General features: G+C 41.2%; 1 protein-coding gene and 1 pseudogene across 1 annotated transcript in view; one reads left to right on the top strand and one right to left on the bottom strand.

Moving 5' to 3' along the window:
- The window catches only part of METAP1 (methionyl aminopeptidase 1), a 71,437-nt gene that overhangs the window by 38,942 nt on the left and 6,922 nt on the right, over positions 1 to 25,573 (bottom strand). The window lies entirely within an intron of this gene.
- Positions 2,435 to 3,250, top strand: LOC105505235 (annotated as a pseudogene).

Raw genomic sequence — 25,573 nt, 5'->3', positions numbered from 1 at the left:
CAGGCAGCCCAAGCCTCCCTGACGAGTGCCACCCCCTGCGCCACGGTGCCCAATCCCATCAACCGCCCACGGGCTGAGGAGTGCAAGCACGTGGCGTGGCACTGGCAGGCAGCTCCACCCACGGCCCTGGTGCATGATCCACTAGGAGAAGCCAGTTGGGCTCCTGAGTCAGGTGGGGACTTGGAAAACTTTTATGTCTAGCCAAAAGGATTGTATATGCACCAATCAGCACTCTGTGTCTAGCTCCGGGTTTGTGGATGCACCAATCAGCACTCTGTATCTAGCTAATCTGGTGGGGACTTGGAGAACCTTTAGGTCTAGCTAAAGGATTGTAAATGCACCAATCAGCACCCTGCGTCTAGTTCAAGGTTTGTAAACGCACCAAAATCAGTACTCTGTGTCTAGCTAATCTAGTGGGGACTTGGAAAACTTTTGTGTCTAGCCAACAGATTGTAAATGCACCAATCAGCACTCTGTGTCTAGCTCAGGGATTGCAAACGCACCAATCAGCACCCTATCAAAACGGACCAATCAGCTCTCTGTAAAATAGACCAATCAGTTCTCTGAAAAATGGACCAATCAGCAGGATGTGGGTGGGGCCAGATAATGTAATAAAAGCAGGCTGCCTGAGCCAGCTAGCAGCAACTCACTTGGGACTGCTTCCACACTGTGGAAGCTTTGTTCTTTCACTCTTCCCAATAAATATTGCTGTTACTCACTCTTTGGGTCCGCGTTGCCTTTATGAGCTGTAACACTCACTGTGAAGGTTTGCAACTTCACTTGTGAAGCCAGTGAGACCACGAACCCACCAGGAGGGACGAACAACTCCAGATGCACCGCCTTTACGAGCTGTAACTCTCGCCACAAAGGCCTGCAGCTTCACTCCTGAAGTCAGCGAGACCACGAACCCACCAGAAGGAAGAAACTCGACACGTCCAAACATCAGAAGGAAGAAACTCCAAACACTCCATCTTTAAGAACGGTAACACTCGCCGTGAGAGTCCATGGCCTCATTCTTGAAGTCAGCGAGACCAAGAACCCACCAATTCCAGACACAAGAGGATGGCTTTGACTCTCTCTGATTTCATCTCTGACCCAACTAATCAGTACTCCCGACTCACTGCCCACCCTGCCAACCAAATTATCTGTAAAAACGCTGATCCCCATGTAGCAGGAAGAGCTGCAGACAAAACCCCTCAGACACCGAGTTAAAGAAGGAAGGGGTTTATCTGGACAGGAGCATTGACAAGACTCCTGTCTCAAGAGCCAAGCTCTCCGAGTGAGCAATTCCTGTCCGTTTTAAGGGCTCACAACTCTAAGGGGGTCCACGTGAGAGTGTCGTGATCGATTGAGCAAGCAGGGGATAGGTGACTGGGGGCTGCATGCAACGGTAATCAGAACGGAACAGAACAGGACAGGGATTTTTACAATGCTTTTCCATACAATGTCTGGAATCTATAGATAACATAACTGGTTAGGTCAGGGGTCGATTTTTAACTACCAGGCCCAGGACACAGCGCCAGGCTGTCTGCTTGTGGATTTCATTTCTGCCTTTAAGTTTTTACTTCTTCTTTCTTTGGAGGCAGAAATTGGGCATAGGACAATATAAGGGGTGGTCTCCTTCCATACCCAAATGCTCGGGGAGACTGATTTGAGTACTAAAACTCCCATCTCCCACACAGCTGGCTCTGCATGAGTAACTCTTTCTCTATTGCAATTGCCTTGTCTTGATAAATCAGCTCTGTCTAGGCAGCGAGCAAGGTGAACCCACTGTATGGTTACACTACTTTAGCATCTATCAAATTAACCTGTGCAACTAATTCCCACCTTATTTTAGGCCCCACTGACTTGCAAACTACAACAGCTTCACAATGTATCTCCCCATCTTGAACCTTTCTCAAATTCTTTCCTATTCCAAACCTAAAGTTTGTGGCTAGAATTAACATTAAATGGTTTTCATACTGTGACCACCCATAATGTGTCCTATTACCTTAAAATCCTGTATTATCTCTTTTCCACCATCTCAAATTTAACATCAATTCATGTTGATGAGAGTGTGAGCAAATAAGCACACCATACAATGTTAGCAAGAAAGCTGAGTAGTCACCTGGTAACCACAAGGATTTGCATTTATCAAGATATAACATATACATAAATACTTACAAATACTTAATATGTAAACACATATACAAAGACAGAAAAGTACTTTGACCCAGTAGCTCAATTCCAAATAGTTAACCAAAGGAAATAATCTGACAAACGAGCAAAACATATGCAACTTAATGCTCACTATAGCATTACTTATAATTGTGAAAAATTAGACAATTCAGATATACATCAATATAAAATAGGTTGTTATGATTTAATCATGCAAATGAATCTATGCAGTCATTAGAAGTAATGAAATTAGGTCGTGCTGCTCTTGTCAGTCAACATGGAGGCAGAAGAATCAGAGAAGGCCGCAACAGAACAAAGGCACTGGAAGGGACAGACCAGACACTAGATGCAGAGAAGGAACAGGAGGAATCCAAAGAAAAGGCCTGTGGCAACAAGCAGCAGGTAGTGCCAGGTATTGTGTACCTGGGCCATATCCCACCAGCCCCTGCACATCCGCAACCTTCTTAGCACCTGTGGTGAGGTCAGACACGTTTTCTTTCAGGCTGAGGACTGGTTCATGAGATGCAAGAAGAAGGCAGTAGCAGCCGTGGGAGGGAAAAAAAGCAGTCCTACAGCAAGGACTACAACGAGGGATAGGTGGAGTTCTGTGACAAGCACAGAGCCAAGAGCGTGGCGGCCAGTCTACACAACACGCCTATGGGTGCCTGCAGGTGCAGCCCCTTCCATTATGACCTATGGAATCTCAAGTACTTGCACCATTTCACCTGGTCCCACCACAGCGAGCACCTTGCCTTTGAGCACCAGGTACACAGGCAGGCAGCGCCTGAGAGCGGAGGTCCCTCAGGCCAAGTGTGAGACCGTCTTCTATCTTCAAAGTGTGGAACGGGGACAACGCTTTTTTGCTGCTGATGGAGACCTTGTTCACCCAGATGGCTCCTGGACGTTTGCCCAGCAGCCTACTGAGCAGGAACTGACGGCCCAGAAAGCAGCACAGCCAGGGAGGCATGAATGGGCTCACCTGGCAACTACCCAGGACAAGACCTGCTCCAACAAAGCGCTCCTGGCCAGGATCTTTGGAGCCCCACCACCCTCAGAGAGCGTGGAAGAACCTTCCATAGTCAGGGACTCCTGAGGGCGAGGGAGGCCCCTTCCATCTTCTGGCCCCACTCTGCTTCCTGTCTCCCTCATAATAGAATGATCATGACTACCCAGGTAGACATTTTATTGTGTTTCTCAGACCAGTGTCTCTGCACTGGTGAGGGCCCAGTCTCACTGCTTTGGTGAGGGCCCAAACGTGGAAGTTTTGTGGGCTTCCACTATTCCCCCATCTGAACTCCTGTACATGCCTGGCTAATTCATACTGTCACAATAGCATGACTATGACTATTGCATATGCTTGTTTTGTTTGACTCTTGGCTGCCTGCTGCTATAAGGTCCTCTTAAAATCCCACTTCCTGCCCCCAGGAAGGGCCTTGTAAGGGAAGGAGAAGTTCTACAAAGTTTCTTAAATCCATAAAGGATTTATCATTCCCCGGTTAAATGTTTGTATGTGTATATTCCAAGGCTGCTCCCACTTGTTCCGGAAGGTTGACATAAGGCTAAATGAGTCCCAGATCAGGATACATGCCATTCCTTATTTGGGAACCCCTCTGACTTCTCATCACTAACTTCCTCTTTTCTTTGTCCTTTCCCTTCCTATTTAAGAAAGTTTTAAATTATTAGCCAAACGAGTTAAGTTTAGAGTGTGAGGTCCCATCCCAGCCGATGGGAATGGGGCACAGCCATCGGGGATTGCATCAGGATGTAAAAGTTATAAATGTCCCCGTCTCCATTGTCTAGTGTGTTCTTGTGGCTGGACTGCTGGGGAGTGCACCCTTTCTGCAGAAAGTAAACTAGCCTTGCTGAGAGATCCTTTGTCTCAGAGTTTCTTTCTTTACATCGAACTCCTGTGCCCATAAATTTCATGGCCCGTAGAGGGACACTGTTTCCCCTCCAGTCCTTGGTCCTCTCTTGTGGGGAGGTGCCCAACCGTCCTGTTGCAGCAACCCCAGGGAGATACCCGCGGCTTACCTGCTGCGAGGAATACATTTGGATTCTCAGCAATGCAGGGGACAAGGAGAAACTTTTAAAATCGCGGGACCAGGAGACCTCATGCGTGAGCCAAGGTAGGAAAAACTGTTAGAGGGCAGCAAACTACTTCTTTAGTAGTCCTTCCTTGAGGGAATATGTGTGATGCATGTGAGTGAATGATTGCGGTTGAGAGAAAGTGACTGTAAGACAAGTGTGGATTATCTTCAGGACAGAGAACAGAGGGGAGAAAGTTATCTCCAGGGAACTGAGAATACAGGCAATAAGAAACTAAGACTAAAAAGGGGAAGGCTAATCCAGGGGAAAAGGAGGAAACACATTTGAGCAGACAAGATACCTCTGAGCTGGAGGATCTGGGGGATTGAGTCTACTGGGAAAAAGTCTCACCCAATATGCAGAATACTTCTAGTAGGCCTGGAACTGGAAACCAGGTCAGAGATGAAGGAGGCAAGAAAGACTGAATCCCTCCTGATAGTCCTTTAGGACTTATGCCTACACACTGGAAAGAAAATGAAAGGACTAAACATAAGAAAAAGCAACTAATGATCAAGTATTGTTGCTTTCTGTGGACCCAAGAACCAACTTTAAATCCTGCTGTTTTCTGGCCAAAGCATGGCTCAAATGAAGACTGCGTCTGCCAGCTTCTAAAACTGTATGTTAATTGCAAGAGTCCTATGTCTTCAGAAGAGATAGACTATGCCATGTGCTGGCAGCAGGGGCCAGTTTCTCTTTATCCCCTAAGGGATCTGACTAAAGGGATGGAGGAGGGTAAAAAGAGAATATCCAGTGGGATCCCCTAAACCATCTTCCTCCATTTCTAGTCCCGCCTCCTCCTCAGGCTCCATAGGCAGAAGCCTCTGATCTCTCCTCAAAAAGAGGGCTTGAGAGAGAGAGAACAAAGTAGAAAGAATATTCAAAAATTTCCCTTTCCCTGTGCCTCCAAAGACCCAGCTTTTCAGCTCTTCCCTCTAAAGGAGGTGCCACAGGGTAGGGACACAATTGGATTCTTGAAAGCCCCTTTAACCCCCTCTGAAGTCCCAGGTCTAAAGAAAGGGCTTAAGCCTTTGCTAGATGACCCAGAGAGAGCAGTAGAGCAAATTGACCAGTTTTTAGGTCTCAAACTATATACTTGGACTGAATTAATATCAATCCTGGGTATCCTCTTTTCCTTTTTTTTTTCCTTTGAGACGGAGTCTCGCTCTGTGGCCCAGGCTGGAGTGCAGTGGCCGGATCTCGGCTCACTGCAAGCTCCACCTCTCGGGTTCACGTCATTCTCCTGCCTCAGCCTCCCAAGTAGCTGGGACTACAGGCGCCCGCCACCACGCTCAGCTAATTTTTTGTATTTTTAGTAGAGACAGGGTTTCACCATGTTAGCCAGGATGGTCTCAATCTCTTGACCTCATGATCCGCCTCCCTCGGCCTCCCAAAGTGCTGGGATTACAGGCGTGAGCCACTGCACCTGGCTGGTATAATCTTTTCAAAGGAAGAGTGGAACATGATCCGTAGAGCTGCTATGGGGACCTGGGAACATGATAACCCTGCCGGTCAAAATATTCCAGCAGCGAATGTTACATTTTCTGCTCTGGACGCACAATGGAATAATAATAATGCTGTTCACCAGGAGAATAAGAGGGATCTACAAGAATTAATTATAAAAGGTATCAAGGAGTCTGCACCAGACCCCAAAACCTCACTAAGGTCTTTGATGAACAAGAGAAAGATGAGGAATCTATGTACTAGACGGACCAAGGGAGCAAATGAGAAGGTACACTGATATAGATCCTGACAGTCCACTAGGACAAGGTATGTTAAAATTACATTTTGTTACCAACAGTTGGCCAGATATTGCAAGGAAGCTACAAAAGATAGAGAGGTGGAAAACTCGGTCAACTGAAGAACTTTTAGAAGCAGCACAGAAAGCATACGTGAGAAGGGATGAAGACAGATAAAAACAAAAGGCAAAAATTTTTTGGCAGAGTTCACCAGGACCAAATATACCTAGGATGAGATTTTGACCAGCGCCCACGGGGGCCATCGCACACAGTTAGGGGGCAAGGTCGAAATGGAACATGGGAAGACCATAGCATGTGTCATAAAAGTTGGAGACGTAGAGCAGATGAAGAGAAATCAAAACAAAAGAGCTCCAGAAGAGAATGAGAAGGGGGACAGGACAGGTATCATAAATGTGGAAAAACAGGTCATTTTAAGAGAGAATGCCCTGAGCTAAAGTCCACAGACAAAATTCCATGCCAACCTTCGGAGAGGAAGAACAGGGGAGTCGGGGGCTCTTTCTTTTCCACCTTGATTCCCACCAAGAGCCCCAGAGCTATAAATGAAATAGTTCAAACCACTCACCCTGCTATGCCAAATCCATATACTAACCTTAGTAAAATTCCGTAAAGTCATCAATGGTTTACTGTAATAGAGGATTAAAGGATGCTTTCTGGGCATGTCCTTTGGCTGAGGACAGCCGAGATCTATTCACATTCAAATGGGAGGACCCCCATACAGGACAGAAGCAGTAGTACCAGTGGATAGTACTGCCCCAGGATTTGCGGATTCACCAAATATTTTTACTCATGCTCTAGACGGCATTATTAGAGAGACAGACACTCCACCACATTTACATTTAATCCTATATATGGATGACATACTTATATCTGGAGAAGATATAGAAAAAGAAAGTCAATACTCTGTGTATTTCCTGAATCACTTATACTCTAAGGGACTGCAGGTCTCCAAAGAAAAGCTCCAATATGTAGAACCAGAAGTTAGATATTTAGGTCATCTAATTAGCATGAGCAAAAAAAGCATAGGACCTGAACAGGTCAAGGGAAATGTCTCCTTGCCCCTGCCTCAAACAAAACAGGAACTTACAAAATTTCTGGGATTGATTAGATACTGTAGATTATGGACTGATTCTTATGCATTAAGAAGTAAATCGCTATATGAGAAATTAATTAAAAATGGGCCAGACCCGCTTATAAGGACTTCTGATGAAGGAGACCAAACAAATGAATGAAAAGCATGATTGATATCTGCCCCTGTCTTAGCCCCGCCTTCTTTAGAAAAACCCTTTCATCTTCTTGTTAACACAGACAATGGAGTGGCCCTTGGAGTACTCACTCAAGAACATGGAGGCCACCAACAACCAGTTGCCTTTCTGTCCAAAGTCTTAGATCCAGTTGCCAGTGGGTGTCCCCAGTGCATCCAGTCTGTGGCAGCCACTGCCATATTAGTGGAAGAAAGCAGAAAGATTACCTTTGGGGGATACTTAACAGTAAGTACACCCCTTGAGGTCAAAGTCATCCTAAATCAAAAAGCGGAAAGCTAGCTGACTGATTCTAGGATTTTAAAGTATGAGGCTATCCTATTAGAAAGAGATGATCTAACCTAACTACTGACAGTTCACTCAACCCTGCCGGATTCTTAACAGGGAATCCGTTGCTGCAGACAGAGCATTTGTGTCCAGATTTAATTAATTATCATACCAAGGTTCGACCAGACCTATCTGAAACCCCTTATAAAACAAGAAAACATTTGTTCCTAGATGGATCCTCTCGGATGTTTGATGGAAACAGGCACAGTGGATATGCTGTGGTGGATGCAGAAACTCTTGAGGAAATTGAATCAGGGCAATTACCTGATACCTATTCCGCCCAAGGCTGTGAACTATTTGCTCTCAGTCAGGCCCTTAAATATCCAGAAAATGAGATAGGAATCACTTACACAGACGCTAAGTATGCTCTTGGGGTAGCGCATACATTTGGAAAAATTGGGAAAGAAAGAGGCCTGATGAACAGCCAAGGTCGAGAGCTTGCTCATGAGTCATTAGTGACTTGTGTTTTAAATAATCTCCAGCTACCAGGAGAAACAGCTATTGTGCATGTCCCTGGACACCAGCATGACTTTTCATTTGAAAATAGAGGTAATAATCCTGCAGATCAGGTAGCCAAAAGAGCAGCAAGGGCTGTGAAACAAATATTTCATCTAACTCCCTGCCTCCTCTCCCCCAAATTAGCTACTTTCTCTTCCGCCTAAAAGGAAAAACTGAGCGAAATGTGGTCTAAAGAAAATACAGAAGGGAAATGGATTCTCCCAGATCAGAGAGAGATGCTCTCCAAACTCCTTATGAGAGAAATTCTGTCCCACTCACACCAAGGAACGCACTGGGGCCCTCAGGCCCTATGTGAGGCTGTCCTCAGTCTACGGATGTACTCGGATCTATACCCTGGCCAGACAGGTCACTGACGGCTGCATTATCTGTAAGAAAACTAATAAGCAGGCCCTAAAGAAACTACCTCTAGGAGGAAGAACACCTAGGCTAAGACCATTCCAAAGTGTTCAAGTTGATTATACCGAAATACTGCCAGTAGGCTGACTAAAATACGTATTAGTGATAGTAGACCATCCCACTCATTGGGTAGAGGCCACTCTTTTCTCAAAGTCCACTGCCACTAATATAATGAAGGCTTTAATTGAACATATTACACCATAGTTTGGATTAATAGAAAATGTTGACTCAGATAACAGGACCCACTTTACAGAACACATTACAAAACTGGCCCAAGTGCTGGACACAGAATGGGAATACCATATTCATTGGCACCCCTCCTCCTCCGAGAGAGTAGAAAGAATGAATCAGACTCTTAAAAGTCATCTAACTAAATTTTAGAGACTCACCTACCATGGACCAAATGCCTCCCTATTGCTTTATTCAGAATTGGGACAGCTCCCCAAAGAGATATACGTTCATCCCCCTGTGAAATGTTATATGGATTGCCTTGTTTGTATTCCTCAGCTGATGTGCCTACCTTTGAAACCAAAGATCAGTTCCTTAGAAAATACATATTTGGACTCTCTACTTTTTCTTCCCTTAAAACCAAAGGTCTTTTAGCACAAGCACCACCCTTGGAATTCCCAGTACACTAGCATTAGCCTGGAGACCACGTCTTCATAAAGGGATGGAAGGAAGGAAGGCTCGGGCTAACCTGGGAAGGACCCTACCTCGTGTTATTGACCATCAAAACTGCAGTTCGCACTGCCCAGAAGGGGTAGACCCATCACACTTGAGTCAAGAAAGCGTCGACACTCTCAGCATTCTGGGCTGTGGTCCCCGGGCCAAGTCCCACCAAGTTAAAATTAAGAAGAATCTAATATACCTTTGTTTCTATTTTTCTTTCTTTCCTCTCACTCTCTCTCATTTTATTATTAACATAACTAGATTGGAATCGCCTCAAGTGACACCCTTTGACACTTGTCTAGTGACAGTATGCGGGGACCTACATAACCAAAAACAACTAGCCTCCTCAGAATATTTATGTCCTGGCCCCCCAATTAATCTAACAGTCTCTCACTCCCATAGATGCGATCAATTACAGCCAAGACACCACTTCTTCATTCCCACCGAATGGCAGCCTTGCAGCAGTTGGAATGATGTTCTACAGACCACTCAATACAGAGGCTGGACCTCTACAGGCGGTGTTTGTACTGAGCTTAGGCCTAATCTTTATTTTACCAAAGGAAGCACTTCCCTTGATTGCAAGCTTTGTCAGTGTAACCCTATTCTTATTTCTATTACTGATTCAACTAATATTGATCATCAGCCATCTCTATGGTATTGGGGTAAATGTCAACAGGAAGGATCCTATAGGCATGTTTGAAATACGCCTTCTCCCTCCTCCTCCTTTCCCTTCTCCAACCCCAGTAGTCTTGGCTTTAAATCAAACTTCTATTATCCCAATTAGTCCCTTACTAAATGATAAGACAAAAGCATCAGTAGTACAAGTAAATGACTTAAAAGCAGACTTTAGCTATTGAGACAGGGTATCAAGATGCAAATGCCTGGTTAGAATGGATTAAATATTCTGTCCGCACTCTAAACAAAAGCGACTGTTAAACTTGTACACACAGTAGGCCAGAGGCCCAGATTGTCCCCTTTCCACTTAAGTGGTCTTCACATGTGACGGATTTGGAGTGTGTGGTAGCTCTCTTTTAAGATTCTACAGCCTGGAATGATGAATCTTGCCAAGCTCTCTCTCTGCTATATCCTGAAGTACAACACCCTGCAGGTCAGCCCCTGAGGGCCATTCAGCCTCCATCTTCCAGGGTAAAGTTTGCCTCATGCCTCTCACGGCAGGAGAACTCAATATTCCTCGGAAATTTCACAGGAATGCAGGGAGGTAAGGCACTTCTAAGAGCTAACCCATCAGGCCTCCATCAGCCATCCTCGAGTGGGACATATGGTGGCACTGTGGGAGGGCATTTACTGGATACTCCACCGTGTAACTGGAGTGGTACTTGCACTGCAGTCCAATTGCCTATCCCTTTTACCCTGGCATTTCACCAACAAAAAAAGGAAACGCCCCACCACCAACATGCTAGAAGAGCTCCTTACGGATCCTTTGATCCTCATAGCTACCTAGACGCAACAGGTGTTCCAAGGGGGGTTCCTGATGAATTTGAGGTCAGAGATCAGATAAGTACTAGATTCAAGTCAACATTATTTTGGTGGGTCAGGATAAACAAAAATGTAGAGTGGATAAGCTATATTTACTATAATCAACAATGATAAGTTAACTACAACAAAGACATGGTTAGGGGAACTACAGATCAATTAAGACCTACCAGCCAAATGACACAGGAAAACAGAAAACCCAGTGCTGCACGTTCATTCTGAATAACACGGCCCCAGACAGAAGTATAACAAGAGCCCTAGAGGGACTTGCTGCTTTATCAAACGAGCTAGCTAAAAACTCTGGCATAAATAACCCGTCTCTAGCTGGCTAGAAAACTGGTTTGGAAATTGGAAAGATACCCCAACCTCAATCCTCACTTCTTCGATAACTGTGTTAGGTATACTTCTACTTGGGGGACATTGTGTCATACCCTGTATTCGACGGCTTATACAAAGGCTCATCAGTACAACCCTTAATCTATCCTCTGCCTCTCCCCAACCCTATTTGGAAAGGCTGCTTTTATTAGGGGATCAAGCCAAATAACAAAGTAGAGACTGGCTAGACAAGTTTGAAGAATTGTAAAACAAAAAGAGGACAGAATTTTAAGGAATGAAGAAGTTCTTCAAAGTTTCTTAAATCCATAAAGGATTTATGATTCCCCAGTTAAATGTCTGTATGTGTATATTCCAAGGCTGCTCCAACTTGTTCCGGAAGGTTGACACAAGGCTAAATGAGTCCCAGATCAGGATACATGCCATTCCTTATTTGCGAACCCCTCTGACCTCTCATCACTAACTTCCTCTTTTCTTTGTCCTCTTTCCCTTCTTCCTATTTGGGAAAGTTTTAAATTATTAGCCAATCGAGTTAAGTTTAGAGTGTGAGGTCCCATCCCAGCCAATGGGAATGGGGCACAGCCATCGGGGATTGCATCAGGATGTAAAGATTATAAATGTCCCCATCTCCTTTGTCCAGTGTGTTCTGGTGGCTGGACTGCTGGCAAGTGCACCCTTTCTGCAGAAAGTAAACTAGCCTTGCTGAGATCCTTTGTCAGTATTGATTTCTTTACAAGATCAAACTCCCATGCCCAACAGCCTTTTTTCCAACTAGGGGAATAATGCCTAGTCCAGGTAATCTTTTTCTGTTTAGCAGTCACAGGTGAGGGTGGTATTAGCATCTTTTTTATGTAGAAAAAATTGACAGTTAATGGGGTGGACTCGGTTGGGAAAAAATTATTTCTTCCAAATGTATGCATAGAAAATAAAAATATTTTTATAAAAGAAAGAAGTAATGAAATTAATCTTACACATGCAAAGAAGTCTACAATGTCTTAGGTTTTAAAAAAAAATAGGTAAGTTAGAAAAGTGAAAAATCCACAAATATGTGGAAATGAAACATACTCTCAATCCAATGGGTCAAAGAAAAAGTCGCAAGGGAACTTCTACACAAATAAAAACAAAAACATATCCCATAAGTTTTGCATACCAAACCTTATGGAATACATAGTAAGAACCTTGGTCTTCACAATCCCTTATGTTAATCCAGACACTCCTTTCTATTAATTCCAGGCCCCTAGATAATAACTTGCCTCTTTCAACCAACTGCTAATCAGAAAATCTTTCTGAACCCACCTATGACCTGTAAGCCCCCACTTCAAGTTGTCCCACCTTTGTGGACCAAACTCGTACACATCTTGCATGTACTGATTAATGTCTGCCTGTAACTTTTGTACCCCTAAAATGTATAAAATCAAGCTGTAACCCAACCACCTTGCGTACACGTTTTCAAGAAATCCTGGGGCTGCGTCACAGACCTTGGTCACTCTTATTTGGTTCCGAATAAACTTCTTTAAATCTTAAAAAAAAAAAAAAAAACTTATGGGATACAGCCAAAGATGTTTCAAAAGGAAAGTCTACAGCTGCAAACATATACACTAAAAAAGAAACACCTCAGCTGGGTGTGGTGGCTCATGCCTGTAATCCCAGCACTTTGGGAGGCCAAGGCAGGGCGGATCACCTGAGGTCAGGAGTTCGAGACCAGCCTGGCCAACATGGTGAAACCCTGTCTCTACGAAAAATACAAAAATTAGCCGGGCGTGGGGGCAGGCGCCTGTAAGCCCAGCTACTCGAGAGGCTGAAGCAGAAGAATTGCTTGAATCCAGGAGGCAAAGGTTGCAGTAAGCCAAGATCGTGCCACTGCACTCCAGCCTGGGTGACAGAGCAAGACTCTGTCTTTAAAAAAAAAAAAATTCACATTAACAACCCAACTTTTACCTCAAGAACTAGAAAAAGAAAAAAAGATAAAACCTAAGGCTAACAGAATAATATTAGAAACTAATAGGCAATAAGGAAGACTGAGGTGGAAGGACTGCCTGGACAACATAACAAGACCCCATTTTTACCCCAAAAAACAAAAACAATGAAAAGAAAAAAAGTGGCCAACCCTTAGCTAGATTACCGAAGAAAAAAAGAGATAAGACTCAATAACTAAAAAGGAGGAGAGAAAACTTCCAAGCTCATTCTTTTTTTTTTTTTTTTTTTTTTTGAGATGGAGTTTCACTCTTGTTGCTCATGTTGCTCAGACTGGAGTGCAACGGAGCAACCTCTGGTCACCACAACCTCCACCTCCTGGGTTCAAGCAGTTCTCCTGCCTCAGCCTCCCGAGTAGCTGGGATTACAGGCATGCGCCACCACGCCTGGCTAATTTTGTATTTTTAGTAGAGATAGAGTTTCTCCATGTTGGTCAGGCTGGTCTCGAACTCCCAACCTCAGGTGATCCACCTGTCTCAGCCTCCCAAAGTGCTGGGATTACAGGCATCAGCCATCACACCCGGCCCAAGTTCATTCTTTGAAACCAGCATTACCCTTATACCAAAGCCAGATACAGGTTAAAGACCAGTATCCCTTATAAATATTGATGCAAAATCTTGAACAACACTAACAAATGAATTCAACAGCACACTGAAAGGACTATACACCATGACCAAGTGGAATTTATTCTGGGAATGCAAGAATATTCTAAAACAAAAATCAATTTAATACATCACATTAACAGAATGAAGGATAAAAATCACATAATCACCTCAATTGATTCAGAAAAACCATCTGACAAGATCTGATACTCCTTCAAAATAAAGACACTCAACAAACTAGGAATACACGAAAACTACCTCAACATAACAAAGCTCATATACAAGATGCCCATAACTAACATCAAACTCAATGGTGAAAGACTGAAAGCTTTTCATCTAAGTCCAGGAACAAGATAAAGATGCCAGCTCTCATCACTTCTACTTGACATTGTATTGGAAGTCCTAGCCAGAGCAATTAGCCAAGAAAAAGAAATAAAAAGCATCCGAATTAAAAAGGGAATAGTAAAATTATCTCTGTTCACAGATTACATGATCTTATACATGTAGAAAACCTTAAAGATTTCATTTAAAAAAAAATGTTAGAGCTAATAAACTAAAGTTGCAGGATAATCAACACACAAAAATCAGTTGCAATTCTATACACTAACAATGAATAATTTTAAGATAAATTAAGGAACAATTCCACTTACAATAGCATTAAAAATAAAATCCCTAGAAATAAACCTAAACTAAGGAGGTTAAAAGACTTGTACACTGCAAACTACAGTACATCGCCAAAAGAAAGACAACACAAATAGAGAGACATCCCATGTTCATGGATCTGAAAACTTGATATGGTTAAGATGTCAATATTACCCAAAGCAGTTTACAGATTCAAAGCAATCCTTACCAAAATCCCAAAGGCATATTTTGCAGAAATTGAAACAAATTCTAAAATTCATATGAAATCTCAAGGGACCCAAATAGCCAAAACAATTCAGAAAAAGAGCAAATTTGGAAGACTCACACTTCCTGATATCAAACATACTACAGAGCTGCAGTAATGAAAACGGTGTAATACTGGCATAAAAACAGATACACAGACAAATGGAACAGAATCCAGAAATTAATCCTTGTGTATTTGGTCATATGTGTTTTTTGGGTTTTTGTTTTTTAGAGATGGGGTCTCACCTTGTCACCTAAGCTGGAGTGCAGTGGCACAATCATAGCTCACTGCTGCCCCAAACTCTTGGGGCTCAAGGGGTCCTCCTACCTCAGCCTCCCAAGTAGTTGGTACTACAGGCACATGCCAACACGCCTGGCTAATTTTTGTATTCTTTGTAGAGACAGGATTTCATCATCTTGCCCAAACTGGTCTTGAATTCCTGGGCTCAAGCAATCCTCCAGCTTCAGCCTCCCAAAGTGCAGGGATTACAGGTATGAGGCACCACACCTGGCCTCAGATCATTTTTGACAAGGGTGCCAATAGACAAAGAATAGTGTCTTCAATAAACACTGTTGGGAAAACTGGATCCAAGTGCCAAAGAATAAAGTTGTGCCCTTGTCTTAACCATATATAAAAATTAACTAAAAATGGAGTAAAGACCTGAACATGAGACCCAAAACTATAAAACTCCTAGATGAAAACATAAGGGAAATGGGAAAATACTTTATAACAATGGACTAGGTAATGACTGTTTAGATATGACAGCAAAAGCACAGGCAATTAAAGTAAAAACAGACAGATGAGATTACTCAAACACTTTTGTTCATCAAAGGACACAATCAACAGAGTAAAAGGCAACCGATGGAATAGGAGAAAAGATTTGCAAATAACATATCTGGTAATGGGTTGATATCTAGGTTATACTTTAAAACTCCTTCAACGTAACATCAAAAAATGAATTAAACCAATTTTAAAAATGGGCAAAGGACTTAAACAGACATTTCTCCAAAAATGATATATACTAGCCAACAGGCATACGAAAGGTGTTCAGCATCACTAATCATCAGAAAAATGCAAATCAAAACCCCTATGAAATATAAGCTCATACCCACTAGGATGATTACTATGAAAAAAGCAAAACAGAAAAGAACAAATGTTGGCGGGGATGTGGAGAAATCAGAACCCTTGCACATTGTGTTGGAATTGTAAAACAATCCAACTACTACAGAAAACAGAATGATTGCTCCTCAAAAAACTAAAACAAATAATCGTGTGATTCAGCAATCCCACTTCTGGGTATATGTTTAAAAGAACTGAAAGCATGGTCTCAAGGAGATATTTGCACTCTCATGTTCATAAGCACTATTTACAATAATCAACAGGTAGAGACAACCCAAATATCCATCAAGAGAAGAATGGATAAATACAACGTGCGGTACACATAAAATGAAATACTATGCAGCCTTACAAAGGAAACCCTGTTACAGGCTACAACATGAAGGAACTCTGAGGGCATTAAGTGAAATCAGCCAGTCACTAAAGAACAAATATTGTGTAATTCGACTTATAAGAGGTATCTAAAGTAGTCAAATTCATACAAAAAGTAGAATAGTAGTTACCAGGGGTTTGGGAAACAGGAAAAACGAGAGGTGCTGTTTCAGGGGTATGGAGTTCAGTTCTGCAAAATGAAAATGTTCTAGAGCTCTGTTTCACAATGTAAATATGCTTAACACTACTGAACTACACACATAAAAATAATTAAGACAGTAAAGTTAAATGTGCTTTTTGTAACAAATTTTTAAAAGATATGTAAAAAATGGTAAATTATAAAACCGTACAGGTGTATACAATGCAGAGCAAAAATTCTATTTTATTTTGAAAGAAAAAAACAACAGCTAACATTTGAGATTTTACTATATACCAAGCACTGATTAGGCAGAGAATTAATCCTCACAACACCATCAAGAGGTAGGTACTATTATCACAGATACCTCATTTTACAGAGAGAGCTAAGGAACAGATTAACATGTCCAAAAAACACAGAGGTAATTAACGGCAAGTACAGGTTTGAATGCAGGCCCTCTTAAGACAGCATCCATGTTCTTAACCTGTATATAATACATATATAAAAGTCTGGAAAGATAAGAAACCAAACAATGCTTTGGTTTTAGGATGCTAGAATTATGATAGTTTTCACTTAACACACCTCTGTTTTAAATTTCTGCAAAGATTATGTACTCCTTTTTATAATAAAATATTTAAAAGGAAATATTTACATTTTGGAAAAAAATATTCAACTGAACAGCAAGGCCTCTATCCCTACTAACAATCATTTCATTTCCTTATATTTCTTGGACTCTTCCTTAAAGCTGCTAATCTACTTGCTACTACCCACATGCCTCAGCTTGCTCCTACTTCCATAAACACATCCTTTCCCTGAAGAGAATGTCCTCTCCTTCACCTTAATATATACCGTTTTATTTACCTACTCTTCTATTTGATTTTCACCTATTTATCCAAATTCAGTTCTTAATTCCTTCATGAGGCCTTTCAGAGCCTGTCTTTACCTAGTCCATTGTTCAGCTACTTAGTGTACTGCTTTTAAAAACTGTTCTTTAGCTGTTTTATCTGTGTCCTCCACATCAGCAATGTTCATTGAAGATGTCACTACCCCTTCTTCTAAAGGCGAGGACATTACAGGAGGAAGCATACCTAACACTCAGATCTAGATTTCTAAAAACATTCCTCCCAGAAACCAGGGCTGCTTAGAAACAAGACTGACTGCAGATCTGGGGTTGGGAAAGTATAAGGGAATGTGTTTTATCATAAACCAGAGAGCTAGGAAGCAATCAGAGAGTAATGGAGGAGACTCAAAAGGATATAGAAGCAACTTTAAAGGTGATAACACTAATCAAATTTGAGACAATCTGAACATGAAAAAGAAACCAATACAAAGGTACTAACTGAAAACAACAAACATTTGTAACTACTGGGAAGTGCCCAGTACACAACCATTTCTATCTTCTTGGTAGGAATAGTGGAACGTAGTTCATTCATCAGTTGATGAGGGAAAACTCTTCCTCACAGGAAAAAAAAAAAAAATCAGCTATTAAATGACAGATTTAGGAAGAAAAACACCATGTGCAACCTCCACTGAAATAATTATCAGGTAACGATCATCGCAATGCTAAAACCACTCAGAGAAAGATTGTTAAGAAAATGCATATTCTCCAAGTGCCAGAATAACATCCCACAGATTAAATGCCAATTGTGAGGTTAAAAAGAAGCACCTGTGCAATCAATGGTGATCTGCCAGGAATAGAACCACCAGCCACTCTGTGCCTCCTGATGTGACGAAATGTGAAGTGGGTAACATCACCTGTGAGTCCTGTCAACAGCGTTTCACGGTCAGGCACAGTGGCTCACACCCGTAATCCCAGTACTTTGGGAGGCCGAGGCAGGCAGATCACTTGAGCCCAGGAGTTAGACAGCAGCCCAGGAAACATAGGGAGATCTCTACAAAAAGTACAAAAATTAGCCAGGCATGGTGGCATGCCTGTGGTCCCAGCTACTCTGGAGGCCAAAGCAGGAGCATCACTTGAGCCCCGGAGGCTGTAGTGAGCCATGATCGCATCACTGCACTGTAGCCTGGGCAGGTTTTTTTTTTAGAACCTGTCTAAAAAAAAAAAAGGTGTTTCACGAATCTAACAAAGCAGTCAGGTTTCTGGCTTACAGAAACTACAGGGGACAAAAGAACAACTTAAAGACACTCTGAGGAAACAATCAGTTAATCAAAAATGTGTAACATTTTACAAGACAATTGACTAGCCTCTTCAAAAAGTATCATGAAAATAAGATGAGGATTATTCTAAATTAAGAGACATGACAGCCAAATGCTGTATTTGTGCTTTGATAGGTTCCTGATTCTACAATCAAAAAGCAAAACAAACAAAAAAGCTTTTATGGATGACATTTGGGAGATAATTGAGAAATTTAAGTAAGATTGGCCTATTAGATGAAATCAGAGAATTCCTGTTAATCTTCTTAGGTATAATAATGGTATTATAGTTAAGAATGCCCTTGTCATTAGAAAATGCTTGTTGAATATTTAACAGATTCAGTGTCGTGTTTTATGTGTCTTATTTTCAAAATGTTTCAACAAATACACATATACACACACACCCAATACACATACAAGCACACATAAATAAAACAAATACAGCAATATGTTAACTTAGGTGATGAGTATACTGCAATTATACTATATTCTTCTTTAAACTTTTCTATTTGTTTGAATTTCTTCACAATAAAAAGCTAGAGAAACTCAGTAAAATTATAAAAAATTCGAGGAAAACATAGTTCCTTGTCTATAACTTTCACTAGCACTTCACTGTTAGTACTTCCGGTCTATATAAGAATAACATAAGCCCCTTGAAGACAGTTAAACTCTTTTAAATTTTTCAAGTGTACTGATGCAAACAGCCCAGTGAACACTGCTGTTCATGAGTAATACACAACTCCGGACTGGCAAAAAGAAAGTCTGTTAACAACAAGTCCCAGCTAGCATATGAAACAACACAAACTCTCTATAAGTACAACCACTTTTGTCTTTTGTTTAATGCTAAAGTCTGAGATTTTAGTGCAGTCATCCGAGTATGTACATTGTATTAAATACGAAGTTTCTTATCCCTCACCCCCAGCCTGCCCTCCCCTTTTCTGAGTCTCCAAAGTCCATTGTAACACTCTGAATGTCTTTGAGTACCCACAGTTTAGCTCCTACTTATAAGTGAGACCACATGGTACTTGGTTTTCCATTCCTGAGTTACCTCACTTAGAATAATGGCCTCTGGTTCCTTCCAAATTGCTGCAAAAGACATCATTTCATTCTTTTTTTAATGGCTGGGTAGTATTCCATGATGTATATATATCAGATTTTCTTTACCCACTCATCAGCTGACACTTAGGTTGGTTCCATATCTTCGCAATTGTGAACTGTGCTGCAATAAACATACATATACAGGTGTCTTTTTATATAATGACTTCTCTTCCTTTGGATAGATACCCAGTGGTTTCTTTTTTATTGAGACGGAGTCTCGCTCTGTCGCCCAGGCTGGAGTGCAGTGGCCGGATCTCAGCTCACTGCAAGCTCCGCCTCCCAGGTTTACACCATTCTCCTGCCTCGGCCTCCCGAGTAGCTGGGACTACAGGCGCCTGCCACCTCGCCCGGCTAGTTTTTTGTATCTTTTAGTAGAGACGGGGTTTCACCGTGTTAGCCAGGATGGTCTCGATCTCCTGACCTCGTGATCCGCCCGTCTCAGCCTCCCAAAGTGCTGGGATTACAGGTTTGAGGTACCGCGCCTGGCCCCCAGTGGTTTCTATAGTGGTTGTACTAATTTACATTGCCACCAGCAGTGTTTAAGTATTCCCTTTTCATCACATCCATGCCAACATCTATTGTTCTTTGACTTTTTAGTAATGGCCATTCTAGATGGAGCAAGGTGGTATCTCATTGCTATTTTAATTTGCATTTCCCTGATGATTACTGATACTGAGCATTTTTTCATATGTTTATTGGCCATATCTTCTTTTGAGAAAATTCTATTCAGGTCATTTACCCACTTTTTGATAGATTATTTGATTTTTTTTCTTGCTGATTTGAGTTCCTTGTAGATTCTGGGCATTAATCCTTTGTCAGATGCATAATTTGCAAATATTTTTTCCCTACAGGCTGTCTGTTTACTGTGATGATGATTATTATTATTTGCTGTGCAGAAGCTTTTTAGTTTAATTATGTCCTATTTATTTATTTTGAAGTACAACCACTTTGGAAAACAATCTGGTATCACCAAAGTAAAGCTAAACACATATCCTATGACCCAAAAAATTTTCTCCTTAGGGGCATACCCAAGAGAAATTCTTGCAAACAGGCACCAAGAATCAGGCACGAGAATGTCTAGGGCAGTGCTATTTATAATAGAAAAACCTGTAACAACCCAAATTTCCACTGACAAAAGAATGAGAAAGTTATGATATATTAATTGATTGGAATATCACATAGCCATGAAAACAATGAAAATGAACAAACCAGAGCTACAATGAAACATGGATAAATCTCAGGAACGTAATGACAAAAAAAAGCATGTTGTAGAAGAATACATGTAATCATTTTGTTCACAAAAAAATTCAGGATATGGAATACCTCTTGGATGAGGGACAAAGACAAAGGAGCCTTCTGTTTCCACTCGTTTTCCTGGTAATATTCTTTTTAGTAAGTTAGATGGTAGGTATATAGGCATTTACTATATCATGCTTCTTTAGATCCCGTGGATGATTTGCTGTGTTATTTTGTGTGTGTGTGTGTGTGTGTGTACGTCCACAGTTCCTTGGCTAATAACTCCCCTAGCCTTGTTGCAGTCTCGTTATAACGTTGGGTGCTTTAGGCCTCAGGAAACAGACTCTCTCCAGCCTTCTCCTTTTCTCTTCCTTTCACCCTACCTGAAGGCAGGTCTCTAACCCCCACCCCCCATCTTTCTGATGTGGGTCACAAGACTCTCATTCCAGAGAAGGTTCCACCCCATACCCTGAAGGAACAAAGCTTCCATAAAAACCCAAGAGGACTGCGTTCAGAGAGCTTCCAAATAGATAGCTGAACACTCAACTCGTGGAAGCTCGGCATCCCTTCCCCAATACCTCGCCCTATACATCTCTTCATCTGTATCCTCTGCAATATCCGTTATAATAAACTAGTAAAATAAGTATTTTCCTGAGTTCTGTGAGCTGCTCTAGCAAATTAACCAAACCCAAAGGGGGGGCCATGGGAACCCCAACTTGAGGCCAGTCAAGTTTTAAGTTCCAGAAGCCAAAACTCGTGACTGGTGTCTGAACAGGGTGAGAAAGGGGCAGTTTTGAGGACTAAGTCCTCAATCTGTGGGATCTGACATTATATCCAGTCAAACAGGGTAGGAAATGAACTAAAGGACACCCAGTTGGTGTCCACTGCAGAAATGATTGCTCGCTTGGTGGTAAGGAGAAACCCCCATACGTTTGGGTTTCAGAAGTCTTCTGTGTTGATGACTGTTGTGGTATGAGAACAGAGGGAAAAAAGTTTGAGTTTTTCCCAAACATTTACTCATATTTTATTCTACTCAGTATCAAAAACAATTTAGAAAACAAACATTTATAGATCCTGACTTTATGGTCCTTAAAACTTTAATTCAAAAGCAATATTAAATTATTCATATAACAACATTTACATTTTTCTCTATCATTTGTTTAGTAAAGAAGCTATCAGTATTCGAACAGTCAATTCCATCCCTATTACCAGTTAGTGAAATAATCAGTAATAAGATAAATCCCCACTCAGAAGACAAAAAAAAAGCTATGACATTTCTAAAACCTAACGGAACTTACATTTACCTATTTTATTGAATGATTAAGCCTGTAACTTGCTGGATAAGACAGGGTTAACATTCAGAATGTGATGCAAAGATTGGTTTGCGTTTTGCACTTAAATCACGGCAGAATCATTAAACACACATTCAAAACACGGAGAAGTCTCTGTTGCAAGGGAAATTGCTAAAGTTATAATTTCACTTATCATTTATATCCTAACCACTCCTTAAAGGCTTGAGCCTGTGACCCAGATAAATGCCACATTAGCAGATAGCAGACCCCAATTAACAGGGGCTTTTCTTGGTTGTTTTTTTTTTTTTTTTTTGAGCAGAGTCTCATTGTGTTGCCCAGGCTGGAGGGCAGTGGCATAATCTCAGTTCACTGCAACCTCTACCTCTCGGGTTCAAGAGATTCTTGTGCCTCAGCCTCCTGAGTAGCAGCTGGGATTACAGGCATGCATCATCATCACCCAGCTAATTTTTGTATTTTTAGTAGAGACGGGGTTTCGCCATGTTGACCAGGCTGATTTCGTAGCAAGAGATCTGCCTGCCTCAGCCTCCCAAAGTGCTGGGATTACAGGAATAAGCCTCCACGCCTGGCCTTAACAGGGATTTTAGAAATGCTTTCCAACAGACATGGCACAGCTCTGGTGTATCAGGAAGAAATCTTTACTAAGCCTTGCAATAAGTCAGGTTACTGGAGATAAAAACAGGAGAGAACTTATAAAGCATAAGAAGTTCCACAGGGTCCCTATCCTAGTTTCATCCATAAGGTGCCACACACACACACAAACACACACACACACACACACACACACACACACAGTGAAAAAGGCAGGCCTGGTTTACAGAGTGTTTTGAATTGCTCTTTATTCAAAGCCAGAGACAAGACTGATACCAATCAAGGAAATCAAAGTAAAAGACTTATAATTGTTGAGCTGGGAGCACTACCTGCCCAAGCATGAATAAAAGAATGCTTCATGTTAAAACTGTGAGGTCAGGTGAAGTTCAGGATCAAGCAGAAAGGGTTGTAATTACATTTATATTCCATTACATTAAACATTTAATACAGAATGAAGCTCAATGGTTGCTTTATAAAGTATTTCTGCCTATTTAATATCTATCTAAAAGGGTTTGCTATTGCAGTAATACCAAAGACAATTACAGAAGCAGTTACCATGCCACTGCTTTTCTTCCGAATATCTAGAGCTGGAACGAGCTTAGCTATGCACTTATGTCTGTCACCCCTACCAAATTTACTAAAACTTAACTAAAATTTTGCAGATATGCTAAACATGATAAAGATTCACCTTAAAAAACATGACTAAAACTTGATTTCAACCCACAAACCAAATGAGCAATGTAAGATCACATTTCCTATAGCACTTCAATTTCCAAAAAGGTAACAAAAGACTTGTATAACTTTTGATTGCCTACCAGCCAAACGATGCTTGCTTTTTGTTGTTGTTGTTTTACAAATTCTACTGTAATATAGGTATATTTCATGCCAAAACTTCATAGATGACCAAAAGGCCCTCAAACCAACAATAATCCACTAACGACACCGTGAGAACCACTGTTGTGGACAAGGATACAGAATTAGCTTAGGATGGTTCAATTCTGGGTTCATGCACCAAATCATGTACCATCATTATATGTTCTTAAGTCAAGATGATTTAAATTTTCGAGGAACATTGATTGAAGAGTAGTTAAACAGCAGCTAAAAAATGGAAAAGAAATTAAATTCAACTATAAGTGAATAAATAAATGACAATACACCCATAACAGTCTTTATAAAGGATCATGTAAATGTAGCCACGACATGACACTACCAAAACACTGGTTAAGACATAAGGATGAGAAAATTATCTGACATTATATTATGGTTGCTATTTTTGTAAAAACATACACAACTATATGCACATGAATAAATACGCAAATATGTTCTTAAGAATACACACCAAAATTTCATAGAAATCATCTCTGGGTAACTGATTATCTTCACGTATATTTTCTATTTTTCTACAATAAATAATTCATGGATTATATTTGTTTTAAAAAGACTCATAATTTCTCTTTACCTCCATCCTATCTTTTTGCTTATAAGAAGCTATGACATTTGTACCGAAACTCAGCTAACTTACAGTAGTGTTTAAGGGTGGTCTGAAGTGATATGAGGAATTTAAAGAAAATCCCTATAAATAAAAAAGCAGAACATGATAATATCTCCTTTAATGAAGATGAATTCCAGAAACACTGCACTGGTGGGAACGTTGTTACTGAAGGAGAAAGTTTCAGAGGGCAGGGTTGCATTTCAAAAATACTGCATGTTATAATGGCAATTTCTTCCCTACCTTCTAACTCCAACCTACAAGATGCTCAACAAGATTTTATTCCAGCTGGGTGCAGTGGCTCACGCCTGTAATCCCAGCACTTTGGGAGGCCGAGGCAAAGTGGAACTCAGGAATTCAAGCCCAGCCTGGGCAACATGGTGAAACCCCATCTCTACCAAAAACACAAAAAATTAGCCAGGTGTGGTGGCTTAAACTGGTGTTCCCAGCTACCTGGGAGGTTGAGGTGGGAGGATCACTTGAGCCTGGCAGGTGAAGGCTGCAGTGAGCCAAGATTGCGCCACTGCACTTCAACCTGGGTTGACAGAGTAAGACCCCAACTCAAAAAAAAAAAAAGAGAAGAATAACTGTCTTGTTATTTCAAAAAAAAAAAAAGAGAGAGAGAGACTTTCTTCCTGGATTCAGTTAATCATGTTTCCTGCCACTTCTCTGAAAGAACCTATTATTGGATTTGTCAAAAATGTTCACAAACAAGTAACATTTCTCCTCAAAGATTTTTAAGCCCTCCTTGGTACTGATTTTAATAACATTACATATGAGGTTATATGCAAAATAAGGCCCAAATTTACTATACGCTCTACTAGGCACTCTGGATGCTCTCTTAAGTCACCTTCCACTCAACTCCATTGAAGAGGATGCTTCATTAGGCATAGGAGGGACTTATCCAAGCACATGGCAGCAAAATCCAGGTCTCCTTCCACTTACACTATGCTTACTACCTTTTATGTGTTGTAAATATAAATAGTTACATATCACTCAGGTCCCTTCCAGCTGATCCTCTAACCAGAGGAGACAGCAACTGCCCTATGCTATTCACAAAGCTAAACATCAGCTAAAAAACTGAAAAGTTACTAAATTCAACCATAAGCAAATAATGACAGTATATCCACAATATAGCATACTATTCAGTGTTTACAAAGGGTAATGTAAATACAGAATTTCTTTGTTTTCCATTGCAAGCCCACTGATCTCCTTTCTTTCATTTAAGGAAATGAGGGAAGTCTACGGTGGGCAAGGCACTTTGGAAAATACAAAAATAAGTAAAACACACCCTCTGTCCTCAAAAAATTCTTACACACAAATGAAAAAGACATACACAAACTATTAAATAGGAAGGAACACTGCTATCAATAAATACAATCAAACATCAAGAACTCTTGGAAAACTCAATTTTCAAGTAAAACTGGTTCTCCTCTAAAGAACGAAAGCTTTCCTTAAAATTAAACATCCTAGGCTGGCTGCGGTGGCTCATGCCTGTAATCCCAGCACTTCGGGAGGCCAAGGCAGGCGGATCACAAAGTCAAGAGTTAAGAGACCATCCTAGCTAACACGGTGAAACCCATCTCTACTAAAAACACAAAAAAATCAGCCGG

Source organism: Colobus angolensis, unplaced genomic scaffold, assembly GCF_000951035.1.
Source record: "Colobus angolensis palliatus isolate OR3802 unplaced genomic scaffold, Cang.pa_1.0 Scaffold123, whole genome shotgun sequence".
NCBI lineage: Eukaryota > Metazoa > Chordata > Mammalia > Primates > Cercopithecidae > Colobus > Colobus angolensis.
The sequence above is the reverse complement of the archived record's forward strand: the minus strand, read 5'-3'. Positions and strand labels throughout refer to the sequence as shown.